The sequence below is a fragment of the Pseudorasbora parva genome, chromosome 24, assembly GCF_024679245.1.
Source record: "Pseudorasbora parva isolate DD20220531a chromosome 24, ASM2467924v1, whole genome shotgun sequence".
In the NCBI taxonomy this organism is placed as follows: Eukaryota; Metazoa; Chordata; class Actinopteri; order Cypriniformes; family Gobionidae; genus Pseudorasbora; species Pseudorasbora parva.
The window spans coordinates 24,298,837-24,317,467 of NC_090195.1; the positions used below are offsets into that span (position 1 = coordinate 24,298,837).

Here is an 18,631-nt window from a genome sequence, read left to right on the forward strand (position 1 = left end):
CATGTGCACTGTCAATCAAAAATGAAAAACTCTTGACCCTATTACAATGCAAAAGGTATATTAAATATTACTTTTAAACTTTAAGCAGTGTGGATAGTTTAGTGGTTTTCAATCCTGGTCTTGGGGACCCACCACTCTACACATTTTGTATGTCTCCCTTATTTAACACACCTTATTCAGATCATCAGCTCGTTAGAAAAGAGCTTCATCAACTGAACTAAGTGTGTCAAATAAGATAAGATAAGAGTGGTGGGTCCCAAGAACCAGGATTGGAAACCACTGGGCCCTAGTCAGTCTTTTAAAATATGTACCATTCTGGGGCGTTTTGAGGAAGAGTGGCTGTGAATGCTCACACACATTTTTGGATATTTTTGGTTTGCAAAAAATTTAAATAAGTGTTCTGTGTTGTCACATTTATCAAAAGTGGGATAGAATATCAAAACAAACATTAAATAATTACCTAAAATTGCCTTCCCAGATGAGTCAAAGGTCAGGTCTCCATGGCAAACTTGTTTGAAGTCCTCCAGAGCCTTCTGATTGATTAGTTCATTGTGTAAAATGAGTTTGTTGTGTAAAGTGCAACGCATCAGGAAAATGTGGCTTGCAGGGGAGAGTGAATTCATAAAATAGTTATTTTTTCGCATCCCAGAAAACAACTGCTCTGCAATCTGTGAGTTAAGCCATCCACACAGTTCTGGAACAAGGCCAATTTGTCGGAGAGCGTCCTTTTCATCTTTTGTGTTGTTCTAATGAAAAGTATCATACAGCGCAAAATGCTCAGCAGAACCTGTTGACGGATGACCATTGATATCAGGTGGGTCTTTTTCAACTTCAACCATGGTAAATTGACTTTGAGTTTCTTTTCTCTGCTTGCTATGATATTCTCCAGAGTAGCATCAGCTAATCTTCCTTCATTTGTACTGAAGGGTAGTCTTTCAGGATCTCGTAAGTTGGTATGTGTAACTAAACCCTGGGCAAAGTCATAGACCACAACATTTGGGAAATGTTTAAATGACAGTAATGTCTGCGTAATCTCGAGGGCTTTCAGCTCTAATGTTGAATTTTACAGAATTCACAATCCCACAAGGACACATAATCACGACCCAGCCACCTGTAAATAAGAAAAGAACACATAATTAGTGTGAATGGAAGAAAAAAACAGGAGAGGCAGTCTGAAAAGAAATTTATAACCATGGTGACTTTGATATACTGTAATGTACATTTTCTTCACATCAAGAATCAAATACTAACCAGATGCTCCCCAAACACTTTATCATAGGTACTCCTTGTTCTCATCTCTGCCCTCAAACGGAGCAGAAGATCCATTTTAGAACCTTTAGAGTCTAGGCCACATTGCTTTAACAATTTTCTCAAAGGCTTGACCTGTGAAAATAAATATGCCACATACTAAGCAACAAACATGTTATAATTGGGCAGACATCTTTTTTTACAGCCTTACTTAAACACAATTTATTTGATCCTGATATTATCACTCTTTTATAGAAATGTTTATTAAACCATGTATACACAGGGTGTGCATTTTATACCATGGGCTGTCTGAATGCTCGATTCTGATTTGCTGGATGGTGTGCAATAAAATGTTCAAAGCACAGGTAGTCCCAAGTAAGTTTAATCACTGTGCTTTATTAATGTGTTTTTCATTGAACCACACACACACACGTCACTCACACACAGAGATCTGTGATTGTGCTGCTGCACACAAACAGAAAAATTCAGGAGCATGCTGCCCTGTGACGTATGTATTTTTATTATAATCTTATCAATTAACCGGTAATTGATTAATGGGCATCGGTTGTCGGTCAGGAAAATTAACCGAAATTACCATCCCTTAGCGCAGTGGTTTTCAAACTTTTTTTAAAGCGACCCTCTTTTTTCTTCTTTTTTTTCTCTCGACCCATATATAGGCCTACAACCATTCAAATAAGTCAAGCCAAGCATAACAATACTTGTATACAATGGGCCATTTGACTGTATTCTCCATTAAACCACTAGATGGCACAAATATTCAGCTCAGCACTTTTCCACACAACTGCTTTTTCTCCTTGATGCGTTCGCAATGCAAAGTTGATTCTGCACTAATTTGATATCTAGGCATATGGGACGCTAATTAACCGGTTAACTGTCTGTTAAACTAACAAGACTTTTAAAAGAGAGAGAAAAACAGGTAAGTCACGTATAAGTCGCATTTGATTGCATTCATAATAATACCAGTAGGCTAAATAAAGCGAAATATTGGACTACAAACATAGGTTATTTTAGTTCCCCTCACTCCACAACAAATCCTTCAAATTTAACGGTATTCAGAACAGAAGGCTATAACTATATAAAGTCAAAACGAAATAATTTAATGAGGAACTGAAAGTAACCAGCGTGAGACTCACGCAGCCTAACTCCCTCATTCGAGTCCAAATGTTTCCATATTGGTGATACATTTAGATGCCAAACCATTATTTATTATAGGCTTTGGCTACTTAACTCGCGTCCCAATATTGATGGGAAAAAATCATCCTCTTCACATGCGCAAAAATGTGCTTGAGAAGTGCACTCCCGCGGGACTCGCGGAACCCAACGCATATAGAGTGAGGCTCGGCACTAGATTTGATGGCTGAGTGCGGGCGGTAGGCTACTCGTGTGTGTTATTTGCTACTATTTGCATGACTACAGCAAAATAAAAAAATCTAAAAAGAAAACATCTAGAAACAAATAAAATGTTATAAAATAAAAACAAATTACAGGTGGAGACAGAGTATAACACGTTTTTGCGGCGTTGTGCAATGTAACCAATATATTGGTTAAACAAAGCCGATACAACAAATGTTTATTTCTAGAACGCAATGCCAAACAGATGCATTTAAGAGAAAAATCCCCTCACCGCTCAAGAGTTTTTGTGCAGTGCTGAATTCTGTATGCTGACAAATCCTTTGATTATAACAAAGAAAGTTTAGACATTATAAAAAAAGATTCATTGTGCAGTCATTTGTATTGATAACAGAGCTTTGTGAGATCGCGTTGAACTGAGATGATAGCTTTTTTTGGAATTACGAGCGCACTTTGCGCTTATTCTGTCACGCCAAACCACGCAGGGGGAAAAAACTATTTATACTTGTATGCGGCCAGGAGCTGGACAAAGCATGCATGTTGCGAGCGAAACACTCTACTTGGAAACACCTCAGGAGCAGTGCTCACGCTGAATGGCACGAAGTGTTGGCTACTACTGGCTATTTAAACTGAGCTGTGTAACTTTTTATATATTAAGTTATTTTATTTTGATAATGAACTGGCTGCGATGTCAAGTTTGCAATGCCATCACAGTTCGCATGTTGTGTGCGCGTTTTTGAGGCGCCCGTGCAAAAGAGCAGAGGAAACAAATAAAATCTGTAATAGTCATACATAAGAGAAGGACATTATTTAAAATAGCAAAAGTGTTTACTTACATTGTGCTATAAAATAGCCTAAAGAAAACAAGATTTGCTTTCTGTCTTCTGGGTTTCCGTTCCGTGAACTTGGAGGAGTGTCGCGCCTGACGATAATGATGAACCAGTCAGCAGCAACTCTCACACATTTATTTTCCTTTTTTTTTTTGTTAATCGGTTAATTATTTAAGTTAATATATAGGCTATTTCATGTATTTATTACTTTTATATAAGCCTATAGAATGATTTTATGAAAAAAAAAAAAAAATTTAATTTTTAATGTAAGCTAACTTCATTTTTCTTAATTGTCCTGGCGACCCATTTTTTAAGTCTCGCGACCCACCCGAGGGTCGCCACCCGCGGACAGAATAGTACAGCTAACAAGCCGTAACTGTCATTTTTACCCTACCCTTCCGGTCAAATATTGCACTGCAAACATCAGTGCTTTAAATTGTCCATGCTGGCAAATGTCCATGGTATAAGCGGAATAATCCCTGGTTAGCTGTGCATTAAACCATTTGAATACACTCAGTGTTTCTTTGGATCCACTGCTAGACGTGGATTATCTCTTACATACTCACTTAAAAATGTTGGGTTAAAAATAACCCAACACGTAACCCAACTGTGGGTTGGTATAGCACCTTCCCAACGTTGGGTTATTTTAACCCAATGCATTGGGTTAAAAACAGTTGGGTTAAAAGTAACCCAACAGTTGAGTTAAATATTTATTTTTATTCAAGCCATTATTTTAATAAATAAAATACCCATTGTTTTCAAATACAGATTTTTTTATTTGTATAAAACAATACATGTGCTTTAAAATATATATTTTAAATGTCAAACTAAATATTTTGGAGTAAATATTTATTGTAAATATACATAAATGTGTAAATATTAAATTCAAAATACACAGCACACATAATACACAAAAATGTACATAAGGTAAACATACATAAAAGGTGTACATACAAAACAAAAATTAAAAATGAACACAACAAATATTAAATTAAAAACCTATACAAATATGGACAGAATACACAAATTCATAATATTAAATTCTTCCAGAAATAAACAACTTTATTAAAAAATCTACATTGTACACTGTATGCCTTGATGTGTTGTAAACATACCTTAAGTAGCAAAACAAATACAAATTATGATAATCAAAGTTTTTAATGAGGCAGCAAAATATATATTCAAGTTTGCATGCTACAAAATCTCCCAAATGGGGCAGAGGTCTTTGGATAGTTCATGTCATAAATAAATAAAAAATCTGAAACATACAGTCAGTGCTTGAAATAAGGTCTTCTGTTCAACTGCCTCCACAATGAAAATTAAAATCAGCGAGGTCTCTTTGTCCCCAAGCATCGTCATGTGGATCCTGGTTTGTCTCACTGTTCAGCTAATGCTCCATGTTAGTTCCAACCTTAAAAGAATTTAAAAAAAAGTTCAGATTGCTTGCACTGTGACAACATCAGCAGTGTTAAATTACGTAAAAGTTACAATGAAGCAGTGTTGTACTGAATTAAACAAATTGTCACTAATTAGTCATTACATCTGCTGTTAATTTTTCACCAATCAACATACTAATCCTCATGCCGTTTCAAACCCGTAAGACTTTGGTTCATCTTCGGAACACAGAAAGGCCAAGAAAGGCAGTAAAGATATTAATGTAATCCATGTGACTCCAGTAATTCAACCTCAGTTTTATGAAGTGACAAGCGTATATTCTATCCCTAAACCATAATTTACCACTTTATTTACAAAACATTAATCTCAACACATGTTCACGAGAGCCCCTTGACGCATGCGTGTTGTGTTGAAAAGAGAGCAAATGTTGTTGTGTTATGTTTTTTTTTGTGTTGTTGTTGCAAAAAGCACTTGTGTCGCTTTGTAAAACTGAGGTTAGACCACTTGAACCCCATGGATTACTTTAATGCTGTCTGTCCTGGGTCTTAAAGTGGTAGTTGCGTAGGTCGTCAATGGAGGGACAGAAACCTTGCAGATTTCTTTAACATTTGTGTTTCAAAGAACAACGAAAGTCTTACAACGACACGAGGGTAATTCATGAAATAGTTTACCCAAAAATAAAATGACTCCATGATTTACTCTCCCTCAAGCCAACCTAGGTGTGTATGACATTCTTCTTTCAGACAAATACAATCTGAGTTATATTAATAAATATCCTGGCTCTTCCAAGCTTTATAATGGAAGCCCATAATTTGAAGCCCAAAAATGCATCCATCCATTATAAGAGTGCTTCACATGGCTCCGGAGCTTAATAAGAACCCATTGAAGTGAATTGATGGGATTGTGTAAGAAAAATATCCATATTTACCACGTTATAAAGTAAAATATCTAGCTTCCAGTGGACCGCCTTAAATATTCAACTTCTGAAAAAAGCGTAACTCGTGTGAGAATAACGTCGGACGTAGTGTAAAAAAGCGTAAATGCCAAAGCGATTAAGTTGGACGTAGCGTAAGCGTTTTGAATTGCGAGAGGCGTTACACTTTCTTTGTAAGTTGAATAAGGAAGGCTGTCTGTCGAAAATTTGTTATTTTAGTCTATAAAGTTTTAAATATGGATATTTTTTCTACAAAAACCCATCGATTCACCTCAGAAGGCCCTTATTAACCTCCTGGAGCCATATGGATTACTTTCATAATGGATGGATGCACTTTTTGGGCTTCAAATTTTGACCATTATAATGCTTGGATTAGTCAGGACATTTATTAATAACTGATTGTGTTCGTCTGAAAGAAGAATGTCATATACACCTAGGATGACTTAAAGGGTGAGTACATTATGGGATATTTTTTGGGTGAACTATTGGGTAATCTATTAACAAGCAAAATCACTAAAGGAAATAATAAATGGATGCATATGAGCAGTGCACTTTATCAAAGCTAATTGCTTTTACTTACAGGCTGATGGGTGAATGTAATTAAGCTTCTCTTCATTTCAGCATATGTTGGACACACCATTTTGTCCATTTGTGAGGTATGGCGATGATGGCAGGATGGCAGGAAGGCAGGAAGGGTTTTAAAGGCAATTTCTCCATGATCATCTTTGAAAGACAAGTTTACAGAAAAAAAAAAAACAGTTTTCACATATACCAAATATGTGGACCTGATTTCATATGCAGTTAGACACAACCAAAACAACTTATTGAAATTAAAACATACTGTATGAAAATGAGAGAAGACAGCTGAAAAAAAATAATAATAAACTGATTGTTTCCCAAACAACCTGGTTCTGTAGTAGCCCCTGCACAGCACATTGGCCTATCTAATGTTATTCAACTCACCAGCTTGTTAGTAGAGACTCCAAACCCGGAAATGTGCATCAGATAAGGAAGACATCGAACTTGTGTACTATTGGTGATACTCCAGGACCAGGAGTCGAGAACCACTGAGATCCAATCCTTCCTCTGCATTAGAATGAAGCAGGGGGGAAAAAAATAACCAGAAAAGTATACTAGTCTTGAAAAATAATTGTGTACAACTTGTTTCAATATCGTACTCAACTTTAATTAAATGGCAGAGGTTCAACTGTTCTAGTCTTTGCTTCACAAATGAATCCATTGGTCTACAACACAGGTATATAACACATTTAGTACAACATATTTAAAATATAGGCAAAAACTGTCATAGCTTCATTCGAAAACGTACTTTAGTTGTATGATTTAGCTACTCCTGTAATACGTTTAATAGTAACATGCATGATATATATTCATATGACAACATTCATTATGACTATAGGCCTACCACATTTCTGCCAAATTATCATAGTTGCAGTTTGTGTTAACTTACTACGGTAAAACTAGGTAATTTGTGGGTTGGAAAACATTCTAACTGTTGTGAACTAACGTTAAAATTGTTAGCACAATATTTCAGTTTTCTGCGTCAATGCTGTTGTGAATATCTGCACTCATCTCACAACAGATATTCAGAGTAGTAACTTATACTGTTGGATATTTCGGCGAATTCAAATGCTTCTCCCTGGATCTCACAGCGCTGCTGTGGTGTCGTGTGACCGGGTCTGAGCTCGCGCTGCACAGGCCGAGCTGATAATGCTCCGCGCGGCATCAGATAGTGATTTCAGACTAGGCATAAGTTACTTACTTTCTGTATCGCCGTATTAAGTTTCTAAATAGTTACACTAGAATAATGTTTTTACTTTATTACTGCTAGCGAGCTAACTGGGATAGCTATGGTTTATTTCCAATCTATCTCATTTTTCCAGAGAGCATTAAAGTGATTTTTTTTTTATAAAATTCAGTTTTCGACTATATTCAACGTTTCAGTACACAATACATAATGTTATAAGAGTTATATTCATAAAAAAATGGCATGTCTTACCTTTCATTTCATAATCAGGCTGCAGCAGCGTCTTCTGTTGGCAGTAACTGGACGGTTTGCCGTTAAAATTTGAACCGTCACTGGGGAAGCCGTATTTAACCCAACGGCCGGGTTATTACTAAAAATAACCCAACGATGTTAAAATAACCCAACATTTTGCAAAATAACCCAACATATTGACCCAATATGTGTAACCCAACGGTTGGGTTAAAAAAATAACCCAACGTTTTTTAGTGTGTAACATATTTTAAAAGTACCAGCGATGGAAGTCTAGCTCATTGCGTAATCCTAAGTCACTTAATTTTTTTTAAAAACTTTTTTTTGTCAGTTTGCGTCCAGTGTGATTCCGCTCGGCCTGCTCCACACGAGACCACTACAGTGGTGGCTGAGAACCAAGGGGTATTCCCCGAAGGGGAATCCCTTCCGTATGATCAGGGTAACGTGCAAATGCATTCGTTCCCTCGTTATATGGAAGAAACCTTGGTTTCTGTCCCTGGGGCTGGTATTGGGAGCATCATGTTGCCGGAAAACCGTTTCAACAGATGCATCCCTTACTGGTTGGGGCGCGGTCATGGAAGGCCGAGGAGTGAGAGGTCCTTGGACAGCCCAGCATGCTTCATGGCACATCAACTGCCAAGAGATGCTGGCGGTCTGGAAAGCTCTGAGGAGTTTTCTCGAGGACCGTCGCGGCCACCATGTCCTGATACGATCCGACACCACTGCCGTAGTATCGTATCTAAATCATCAGGGGGGTCTGAGATCGCGCCCTCTGTACAGACTGGCGCATCAGGTCCTCCTGTGGTCATCTGTCATCTCTCAGGGCAGTTTACATCCCGGGGGACCAAAACCAGGGAGCAGACATCCTGTCGAGGCAGGGGCTGAGGCCCGGGGAGTGGCGTCTCCATCCAGAGGTGGTGGAGGCCATATGCGAGAGGTTTGGCCAAATGGAAGTGGATTTGTTTGCGTCTCGAGAGACGACCCACTGTCCATTTTGGTTCTCCCTCAGGCATCCGGCTCCGTTGGGCCTGGATGCCATGTCACAGACGTGGCCGAGGCTGCGTCTGTACGCATTTCCCCCGATTGCTCTGCTCTCGGGAGTTCTGGAGCGTGTCCGCCGGGAAGGCATTCGCCTGCTTCTGATAGCACCTCGGTGGCCGACCAGGGTATGGTTCTCCGACATTATGGACCTGCTAGACGACCTTCCGTGGCAGATTCCTCTGAGGAGGGATCTGTTGACTCAGGTGGGGGGCTCGATCTTTCACCCCCAGCCAGAGTGATGGAACCTGTGGGCCTGGCCCCTGAGGGGGCAGAGGTCATAGAGGAAGGTCTGTCAGCAGGTGTCGTTAAGACTATACTCAGCTCCAGGGCTCCTTCCACCAGGAGGCTGTACAACCTGAAGTGGAGAGTATTTTCCATGTGGTGTAGAGACCGTAAGGTAGACCCAGTTAACTGCGCTGTGGCTTCAGTACTGGAGTTTCTTCAAGATCGGTTTTCCGCCGGGCTTACCCCGTCCACACTTAAGGTGTATGTGGCAGCGATAGGAGCTTTCCACGCACCGTTAGGTGAAGGACCTCTGGGGAGGCACCATCTGGTTGTACGGTTCCTCCGAGGAGCGCGGAGGATGAGACCTGTGGCTCGTTCCAGGATCCCTGCGTGGGATCTGGCAGTGGTGCTCGAAGGGTTGGTTGAGGCCCCCTTCGAACCGCTGGAGTTGGCTGAGACCAAGAACCTTACGCTTAAGGTAGCTTTTCTCTTAGCCATCACTTCTCTGAGGAGAGTGGGGGACCTTCAGGCATTGGCAGTCACGCCCAATTGCTTGGAGTTTCCCCCAGGCGGAGTAAAAGCTATCTTGCGGCCGATCCCGGGATACATTTCCAAGGTACCATCTAATGCGGTACGGTCGGTGGTTCTCCAGGCTTTTCATCCCCCGCCTCATGTGACGGCAGATGAGGGCAGGCTTCACCTCCTCTGCCCGGTGCGGGCATTGAGGATTTATTTGGAGAGGTCTGCCCAGTGGAGGAAGTCAGATCAGTTGTTAGTGTGCTTTGGTCCACCTACCAGGGGCATTGCCTCCTCGGTAGCCCTCCTTTCCGGAGCTTCTTTGCAAGAAATCTGCGAGGCGGCCGGGTGGGCCACACCGCATACTTTCATGAAATATTACAGTCTGCACCTCCCGGCGACGCCAGGCGCTAGGGTGCTCGCCCCCTGAGTATGCATTCCGGTCCATATCAGGGTGCCCAAGATAGGCGAGGACTAGTGGGTACTCGTTCCCCGATGTGTCATCTACGATGACGTAGTGCGAGTTTCCTCGATAAAGGGAATGTCTCGGGTTATGAATATAACCCATGTTCCCTGAGAGGGAACGAGACACTGCGTCTCGTAGCCCCGCCTATCTACAGAGCGTCCCGCTTCATAGCAGTAAGCTGCGTTTGCTTGTGCCGGCGTCCCTTTATACCTCCGGGTATGCCATCACTTGTTACGTCATCACGCAACACCAATCAAGATTGGACATTTTTGATATGAACTCAGCAGCGTCACGCCGAGGGCGTTCCCCGATGTGTCATCTACGATGACGCAGTGTCTCGTTCCCTCTCAGGGAACATGGGTTATATTCATAACTCGAGACGTTTTTCCCCATCGTTCAGCCCCTTCCGTGTAGACTACCGGTAACGTTAGCTGTATGAATTTATTTTATTTAAAGTTTACCCTGTGAGGTAACACTTTACTTGAAGGGGTGTGCATAAGACAGACATGACACCTTCATAATCAGGACATGACACGTGAGTTTTTATACATGTTTATAACAACTGTCATTAAGTGTCATTCGCTTAATGATGTTTCTTAAAAAACTAAGTTCGGGAGAAGCACGTTCAAATGATCTACCTGATCATGATGTCATTCCAACCAGCTGTCAACAATCAGTAATCAACATGTCTACCAATCAGCTCAAGTGGAGGATCACATAAATACCCAGTCAACTCACCAATGTTCCTTGACAAAGTTTTTAGCATTCTGGCAGGTCACTTTTTTTACCCACGCTGTCAACATGGCTCCACACGCTGCTCAAAGCTATGCTACAATGCTAAAAACTTTCCTTACAAATTCCTAAGCTACCTAAAGCCCCTTTTGGCTGCTTTTCCTCAGCATTATTTCAAACCAATGGCTCCTCAACATCACGGTAAAAGAATTCCTGTTTTTTCCAAAGTGTAATATGGTCTTTGCCACAATTCAATCAATGAGGAGTCAATTGTTTGAGCAGCGCTCAGACACTGTAAAGAGTGCACACTGCACAGACTTGCAGCAGGACAGCTACAACAGCTCCTGTCCCAAGAAATAGAAATGTATCTTAAATAACATAGTTCCGGCACGCATCAAGCTTTGTTGTGATCTTGCTGCCTCTGTGTACAACAGACAGAAACTTGTCACACACAAAGTGCATTTGCCGTGGTGATGAACAATAAATTTACTCGCTCGCAAAGCGAATGAATGTATCGTGAGGCTAAGTAACTTAAATGTTGACAATACAGCATAATGATTATTTAAGCCATCTTATATTTTGGAGACAATATATAATATCTAATATTATAGATATTATCTATCAATATATAATATTTTGGAGTATACATCACATCTTCCTAATTGTGATTAAACTTTTGAATGTGGCACCGTGTTGTGTTCAGAATATTACAGTTTCAGAGCATTTACAATCAATGTATGGCGCCAAGTTCTTATGAACCAGGACTGTTTTCTTTATTGTGATTATATTGTAATGTTGTATGCTAAATTTAATAAGAGTTGGACCCAAATGGGTCTCTTTCAAAATAAGAGTCCCATTATGGTTTTACAAACATGCTTTTCCATTTTGTTCCATCTAACTTTTTCTCCACCACAGCAGCAGTGATGTTCCTTCATCTCCCACAGGAGCTCAGTTTCTCTGGCTAATTTCTCCTCTGCCATAACAGTGCTATTCTCTCTGCTCCCGCAGGAGCTCAGTTTCTCTGGCTAATTTCTCCAGTGTCCATGACAGTGTGTTTCCTTTTGCTCCCACAGGAGCTCAGTTTCTCTGGCTAATTCCTCCAGTGTCCATAACAGTGTGTTTCCTTCTGCTCCCACAGGAGCTCAGTTTTTCGGGCTAATCTCTTCTCCACTGCTGTAGCAGTGCTGTTCCCTCTGCTCCCGCAGGAGCTCAGTTTCTCTGGCAAATTTCTCCACCGCCAAAGCAGTTGTTGTTCCCTCTGCTTCCACAGGAGCTCAGTTTTCTGGCTAACCGTTTCTCCACTGCTGCAGCAGTACTGTTCCCTCTGCTCCCACAGGAGCTCAGTTTTTCTGGCTAACCGTTTCTCCACTGCTGCAGCAGTGCTGTTCCCTCTGCTCCCACAGGAGCTCGGTTTCTCTGGCTAACTGTTTCTCCACTGCTGCAGCAGTGCTGTTCCCTCTGCTCCCACAGGAGCTCGGTTTCTCTGGCTAACCGTTTCTCCACTGCCACAGCAGTGTTGTTCTTTATGTTTCCGCAGGAGTTGAAGAAAATCAGCATTTGGTCCTACCCATTGCAATGTCTGAGAATGAATTTTATCCATCTGACGAAGATCCTCTACAGCATCCCACAGCTGCAAGGAGCACCACAACCCAACAAGACACCGTGACTGAATCTCCAGCAACACAAGGCCCAGCCGAGCCACATCCCGTACACCGAGACGCAGAGGCTTGCCATCGCCTCCACCTTTAAGACATCCACCATCTCCAGCTTCCTCCGTACAACCTACGATTCCAGCAATAGAGAAATGGACCGTACTAGGGTTAAGACAAATGCTAATCAGTGCCGATGATAATTTTTCCAGAAGAATTTATAAAGCCAAATTATACAACCTGTATGTGTCACTTCAAGCAGCTTCTCCATCTCCAAAATCCACTCCACCTTCCAAAACTACAAACAGGTCAAGGAAACATAAGGATCCAAACTCACGCTCTCAAAAGACCCCTTCTCCCACAGAACTGGTTCTTCCTCCAGCACCAGGCCACTGCAGCAGGCCCTCAGCTAGCCCGGGCCGCGCCCCAGTTCCAGCCACCGCTGCCATCGTCGCCGCCACCCAGCCCAACTCATCTCTCTGCTCCGCCGAGCCAGAGACCGTGGGTGTTTCCAGCATTGCACCTCAGGTTACAATACCAGTTTCCTCTGCCCTAGGCAATCCTTTAAGCGTAAGTACGCTTCCGCCAGCAGCTCAAGCTTTGTATCACAGCCTTTTCCTGTCACTTTTTCTAACCCCTTCCCTTGGCCTGCAGCCCCACCATCAAACTCTAGCGCGAGGCTGCCTCCGCTAGCGGTGCAGGCCCAGCTGCTTTTTGTCCTCCTTAGCTTTCCTTTTTCCCATTCCTCCTTTGTCGGGGACCGGCCGAAACGAGAGGTTGCCTCCGCAAGCGGTTTTGGCCCCTGGTTTCTATCCGTCTAACACTTTTTCCCAAACTAGTGCTCCATTCACTCTGTTTTCTGCAACACAGATGCCCTTCCCGCCAAATGCTACAGCCTTGGAACTGCCCCCTGTCGCCAGCGACATTAGAGCACAGATCCTCACAGAAATTCAGGCTGTTGGCACCAGAGGCGGACCCATTCCCATTCCCAACCCCAGTACCAAAGTATTGAGAGCTAATATTCCCATAAACCACCCATTGAGACCCCTCATTGACGCTTCTCTCAATTCCATCCTTCAAGCTGTTTCCCCCAGAACCCTTCAATCCTACCTAACTGCATGGAAGTGTTTCAAGTCTTTTCACTCCATATACAAGCTGAATTTTCCAGATTATTCTTTGCTTACCATCACTTCATTCATATCTTATCTCAACAGCACCAAGAACCTCCAAGTCAGCTCCATCAAGGGTCATCTAAGCTGAATTCAACAAACTTGTTTGGTCTGCCCTCTCCAGAAATAACCAATTCACAAACATCCATGCTCATCAAAGGCATCCAAAAAACTCAACCCACCCACCCAGACAACCAATAACTCTAGACATACTTACCAAATGTATCTCCACCCTCCGCCAAGGCTACCACTCCACCAATACTGCCCGCACTCTGGATGCAATGTTCATATTGGCTTGCTCCGGTTTTCTCAGAAGCTCAGAAATTACCATCACGTCCACCTTCAACCCAAAGCTTCATCCTATAATTTCAGACCTAGCAGTACTAGATGACGAAACAATCTCTTACTTCATCAAACAAAGCAAGACGGATCAAATGAAAAAAGGGCAATCCAATAACATTTTCAACCTTCCATCACCTATCCAGCCGTATCAATCCATTTTAGCCAACCTACATTTCAGAAGTTTGCAGACTAAACTTTTATCTGAACCACTCTTCACAGACGATGCTAACCGCTCTGTCACACGTTTCTGGTTCCAAAAACACCTCAAGTCTATACTGATTCTATCCGGCATCTCGGCAGACAACTTTTCTAGCCATTCATTCCGCATAGGTGCAGCAACCACAACTGCTCAAAAAGGTCTCTCCCAGCACCAGATCCAAAAACTTGGTCGCTGGTCGTCAGAGGCTTTCAAGAGCTACATCCGCTCCAATCGCTCCCACATCAAAGAAGCCCAACAGACCCTCATCAGCTAAAATTGTTTCAGCTTCAGCTTGTTTCCATACACTCAATCCTACAGGATCACCACATAGATACCTGACATTCAACATCACCAAAATCACTAAATTAATCAATAATATTCACTGCCCTAGCAGCATCTCTCCAGTCACTCCCGCAGGAACCCACCTCAAATTTTTCACTGCAGCAGTGTTCTAACAGAAGCTCAGGATTCTCCATCCAGCTGGCTCTCACTGCCGCAGCAGTGTTATCTCCTCCGCTCTAACAGAAGCTCAGGATTCTCCATCCAGCTGGCTCTCACTGCCGCAGCAGTGTTACCTCCTCCGCTCTAACAGAAGCTCAGGATTCTCCATCCAGCTGGCTCTCACTGCCACAGCAGTGTTATCTCCTCCGCTTCAACAGAAGCTCAGGATTCTACATCCAGCTGGCTGTCACTGCCGCAGCAGTGTTATCTCCTCCGCTCTAACAGAAGCTCAGGATTCTCCATCCAGCTGGCTCTCACTGCCGCAGCAGTGTTATCTCCTCCACTCTAACAGAAACTCAAGATCCTCCATCCAGCTGGCTGTCACTGCCGCAGCAGTATCTCCTCCGCTCTAACAGAAGTTTAGGATTCTCCATCCAGCTGGCTCTCACTGCGCAGCAGTGTTATCTCCTCCGCTCTAACAAAAGTTCAGGATTCCCCATCCAGCTGGCTTTCACTGCCGCAGCAGTGTTATCTCCTCCGCTCTAACAAAAGCTCAGGATTCTCCATCCAGCTGGCTGTCACTGCCGCAGCAGTTATATCCTCTGTTCTAACAGAAGCTCAGTATTCCCCATCCAGCTGGCTTTCACTGCCGCAGCAGTGTTATCTCCTCCGCTCTAACAAAAGCTCAGGATTCTCCATCCAGCTGGCTCTCACTGCCGCAGCAGTATCTCCTCCGCTCTAACAGAAGTTCAGGATTCTCCATCCAGCTGGCTCTCACTGCCGCAGCAGTGGTATCTCCTCCGCTCTAACAAAAGTTCAGGATTCTCCATCCAGCTGGGTCTCACTGCCGCAGCAGTGTTATCTCCTCCGCTCTAACAAAGTTCAGTATTCCCCATCCAGCTGGCTCTCACTGCCGCAGCAGTGTTATCTCCTCCGCTCCAATAGAAGCTCATCATTCCCCATCCAGCTGGCTCTCACTGCCGCAGCAGTGTTATCTCCTTCGCTCCAATAGAAGCTCAGTATTCCCCATCCAGCTGGCTCTCACTGCCGCAGCAGTATCTCCTCCGTTCTTACAGAAGCTAAGCTTTTCCATCCAGCTGGTTTTCACTGCCGCAGCAGTGTTATCTCCTCCACTCCAATAGAAGCTCAGAATTCCCCATCCAGCTGGCTCTCACTGCCGCAGCAGTATCTCCTCCGTTCTAACAGAAGCTAAGCTTTTCCATCCAGCTAGTTCTCACTGCCGCAGCAGCGTTATCTCATTTGCTCCAATAGAAGCTCAGCATTCCCCATCCAGCTGGCTCTCACTGCCGCAGCAGTATCTCCTCCGTTCTAACAGAAGCTAAGCTTTTCCATTCCAGCTTGTTCTCACTGCCGCAGCAGTTATCTCATTCGCTCCAGCAGAAGCCCAGTTTCTCCAACTGACTTTACTGCAAAACAGTGTCATCTCCTCCGCTCCAACAGAAGCCAGTTCCTCCACCCAAAGGCCTCCACTGCCACAGCAGTGATACCGCCTCAGCTCCCGCAAGAGTTCCGTTTTTCCATTCAACTTGCTTGTACTGCCGCAGCAGTGATTTCTCCATATTTCCGCAGGAGTGTCAGTTCTACGTCCAACCCGGCTCACTGGTTTCAAAAAACAAGTTAAAATGGCTCGTCTCCACGGCTGCAGCAGTATCGACAACTCCGCTCTCGCAAAGCCCGATACGCCATTGAAACTCATTTCAATACCACAGCAATGTCGTCATCTCCATTCCCACAGGAGCCCAATCGTCCGTGCAAATTGTTCTTTGGATAGTTGGAAAGCAAGTTGAAACGTCTCGTATCCTCTGCCGCAGCAGTTACAGTCAATTTCGCTCCCGCAGGAGCTCTGATACGTCTTTTCAAAACCTGTTTCACTGTCTTAGCAGTCTCACCTTCTCCACCCCACTTGAGCCCAATTCTCTGTACAACTGGGTCTTCGGATAGTTTGGAAAGCAGATTTAAAAGGGCTCATCTCCACTGCCACAGCAGTATCACCAACCTCACTCCCGCAGGAGTTCTGTTCCTCCATCCAAACTTGTCCCACCCCCACAGCAGTGTCATCTTCTCAACTCCTACAGGAGCCTAATTCTTTGTACAGCCAGCTCATTGGATACGTTTGAAAGTATGCTGAAACAGCTCGTCTCCAGCACGTCATGATTTTGCCAAGTCCTTGTTTTCCTGAGACCAATGTGCTTCAATGATGACCCTGGGACAACAATTGCCTTAGCCAATCTGCGTTTGTGACGTCATCACCACGAGACGTGCCGCCCCCTCCCCCCCTGCCTGCAGAGTCCGCCAAATTTAAAAAAAAAAAAAACAACAACAACCACCTCTGCAGTGCGCATTGCAGACAGTGCGTGCGTGCATCCCATCTGCCAAAAGCACAGCAGTTACAAGGTAAGTCAAATGATTTAAAAAACTAAATTATAATATTAGTGTACAGCAGTATGCTACTATGACATTAGTTTGCATTTGCGAGTGAATTGTCAGATTACCAGCCAAGATTAATCACCATTGCTACATTGAACAGGACTAACGTTACAGACTGTGTAGGTTAAGTGATAACGTTACATATATATGGGTGCCAGTGACACAGCAAAGGTTCTTAAAATCTCTTTAATTAGCATCTAAGCGCAAAAATCTGTTGCGTTCAGTTGCATCTTAACAGCACTAACGTTACTTTGCGCGCAGCTCGGTCCAACAGACTGTACCGTTAACATTAACGTTACAGCGCCACGCGATTGACTCGCTGCGAGTTCCAGGTAACGTAGAAGTGTTTAATTTAGCTTATTTATCAGTATTATCTTATATCACCGATTTATTCTGTTACATGATGTTGTCTTCAGACCATCATATGCATATGTTGACCTCAAGTCATCACTGATTGATTCTGTTACATTATGTTGTCTTCAGACCATCATAAGCATATGTTGGCCTCAATTCATCACTGATTGATTCTGTTACATGATGTTGTCTTCAGACCATCATAAGCATATGTTGGCCTCAATTCATCACTGACTGATTCTGTTACATGATGTTGTCTTCAGACCATCATATGCATATGTTGACCTCAGGTCATCACTGATTTATTCTGTTACATGATGTTGTCTTCAGACCATCATATGCATATGTTGACCTCAGGTCATCACTGATTGATTCTGTTACATGATGTTTTCTTCAGACCATCATATGCATATGTTGGCCTCAAGTCATCACTGATTGATTCTGTTACATGATGTTGTCTTCAGACCATCATATGCAAATGTTGACCTCAGGTCATCACTGATTGATTCTGTTACACGATGTTGTCTTCAGACCATCATATGCATATGTTGACCTCAGGTCATCACTGATTGATTCTGTTACACGATGTTGTCTTCAGACCATCATATGCATATGTTGACCTCAGGTCATCACTGATTGATTCTGTTACATGATGTTGTCTTCAGACCATCATATGCATATGTTGACTTCAGGTCATCACTGATTGATTCTGTTACATGATGTTGTCTTCAGACCATCATATGCATATGTTGACCTCAAGTCATCACTGATTGATTCTGTTACATGATGTTGTCTTCAGACCATCATAAGCATATGTTGACCTCAAGTCATCACTGATTGATTCTGTTACATTATGTTGTCTTCAGACCATCATATGCATATGTTGACCTCAATTCATCACTGATTGATTCTGTTACATGATGTTGTCTTCAGACCATCATATGCATATGTTGACCTCAGGTCATCACTGATTGATTCTGTTACATGATGTTGTCTTCAGACCATCATATGCATATGTTGACCTCAGGTCATCACTGATTGATTCTGTTACATGATGTTGTCTTCAGACCATCATATGCATATGTTGGCCTCAATTCATCACTGACTGATTCTGTTACATGATGTTGTCTTCAGACCATCATATGCATATGTTGACCTCAGGTCATCACTGATTGATTCTGTTACATGATGTTGTCTTCAGACCATCATATGCATATGTTGGCCTCAAGTCATCACTGATTGATTCTGTTACATGAT

At 42.8% G+C, this 18,631-nt stretch overlaps 2 long non-coding RNA genes across 3 annotated transcripts; both read right to left on the bottom strand.

Moving 5' to 3' along the window:
* Positions 1 to 973: 973 nt before the first annotated feature.
* Positions 974 to 3,538, bottom strand: LOC137064160 (uncharacterized). The gene is made up of 3 exons (XR_010901513.1): positions 3,456 to 3,538; positions 1,252 to 1,383; positions 974 to 1,111 (listed from the first exon to the last, which is right to left on the bottom strand). It is a non-coding gene; the product is annotated as an uncharacterized lncRNA (long non-coding RNA).
* Positions 3,539 to 4,296: 758 nt separating this feature from the next.
* On the bottom strand, positions 4,297 to 8,133 carry LOC137064070 (uncharacterized). Of its 2 annotated transcripts, XR_010901482.1 has the most exons (5): positions 7,796 to 8,127; positions 6,962 to 7,022; positions 6,742 to 6,864; positions 6,359 to 6,501; positions 4,297 to 4,860 (listed from the first exon to the last, which is right to left on the bottom strand). It is a non-coding gene; the product is annotated as an uncharacterized lncRNA (long non-coding RNA). The 2 variants fall into 2 exon arrangements; XR_010901481.1 differs by having other exon boundaries at positions 6,742 to 7,022; positions 7,796 to 8,133.
* Positions 8,134 to 18,631: the final 10,498 nt, after the last annotated feature.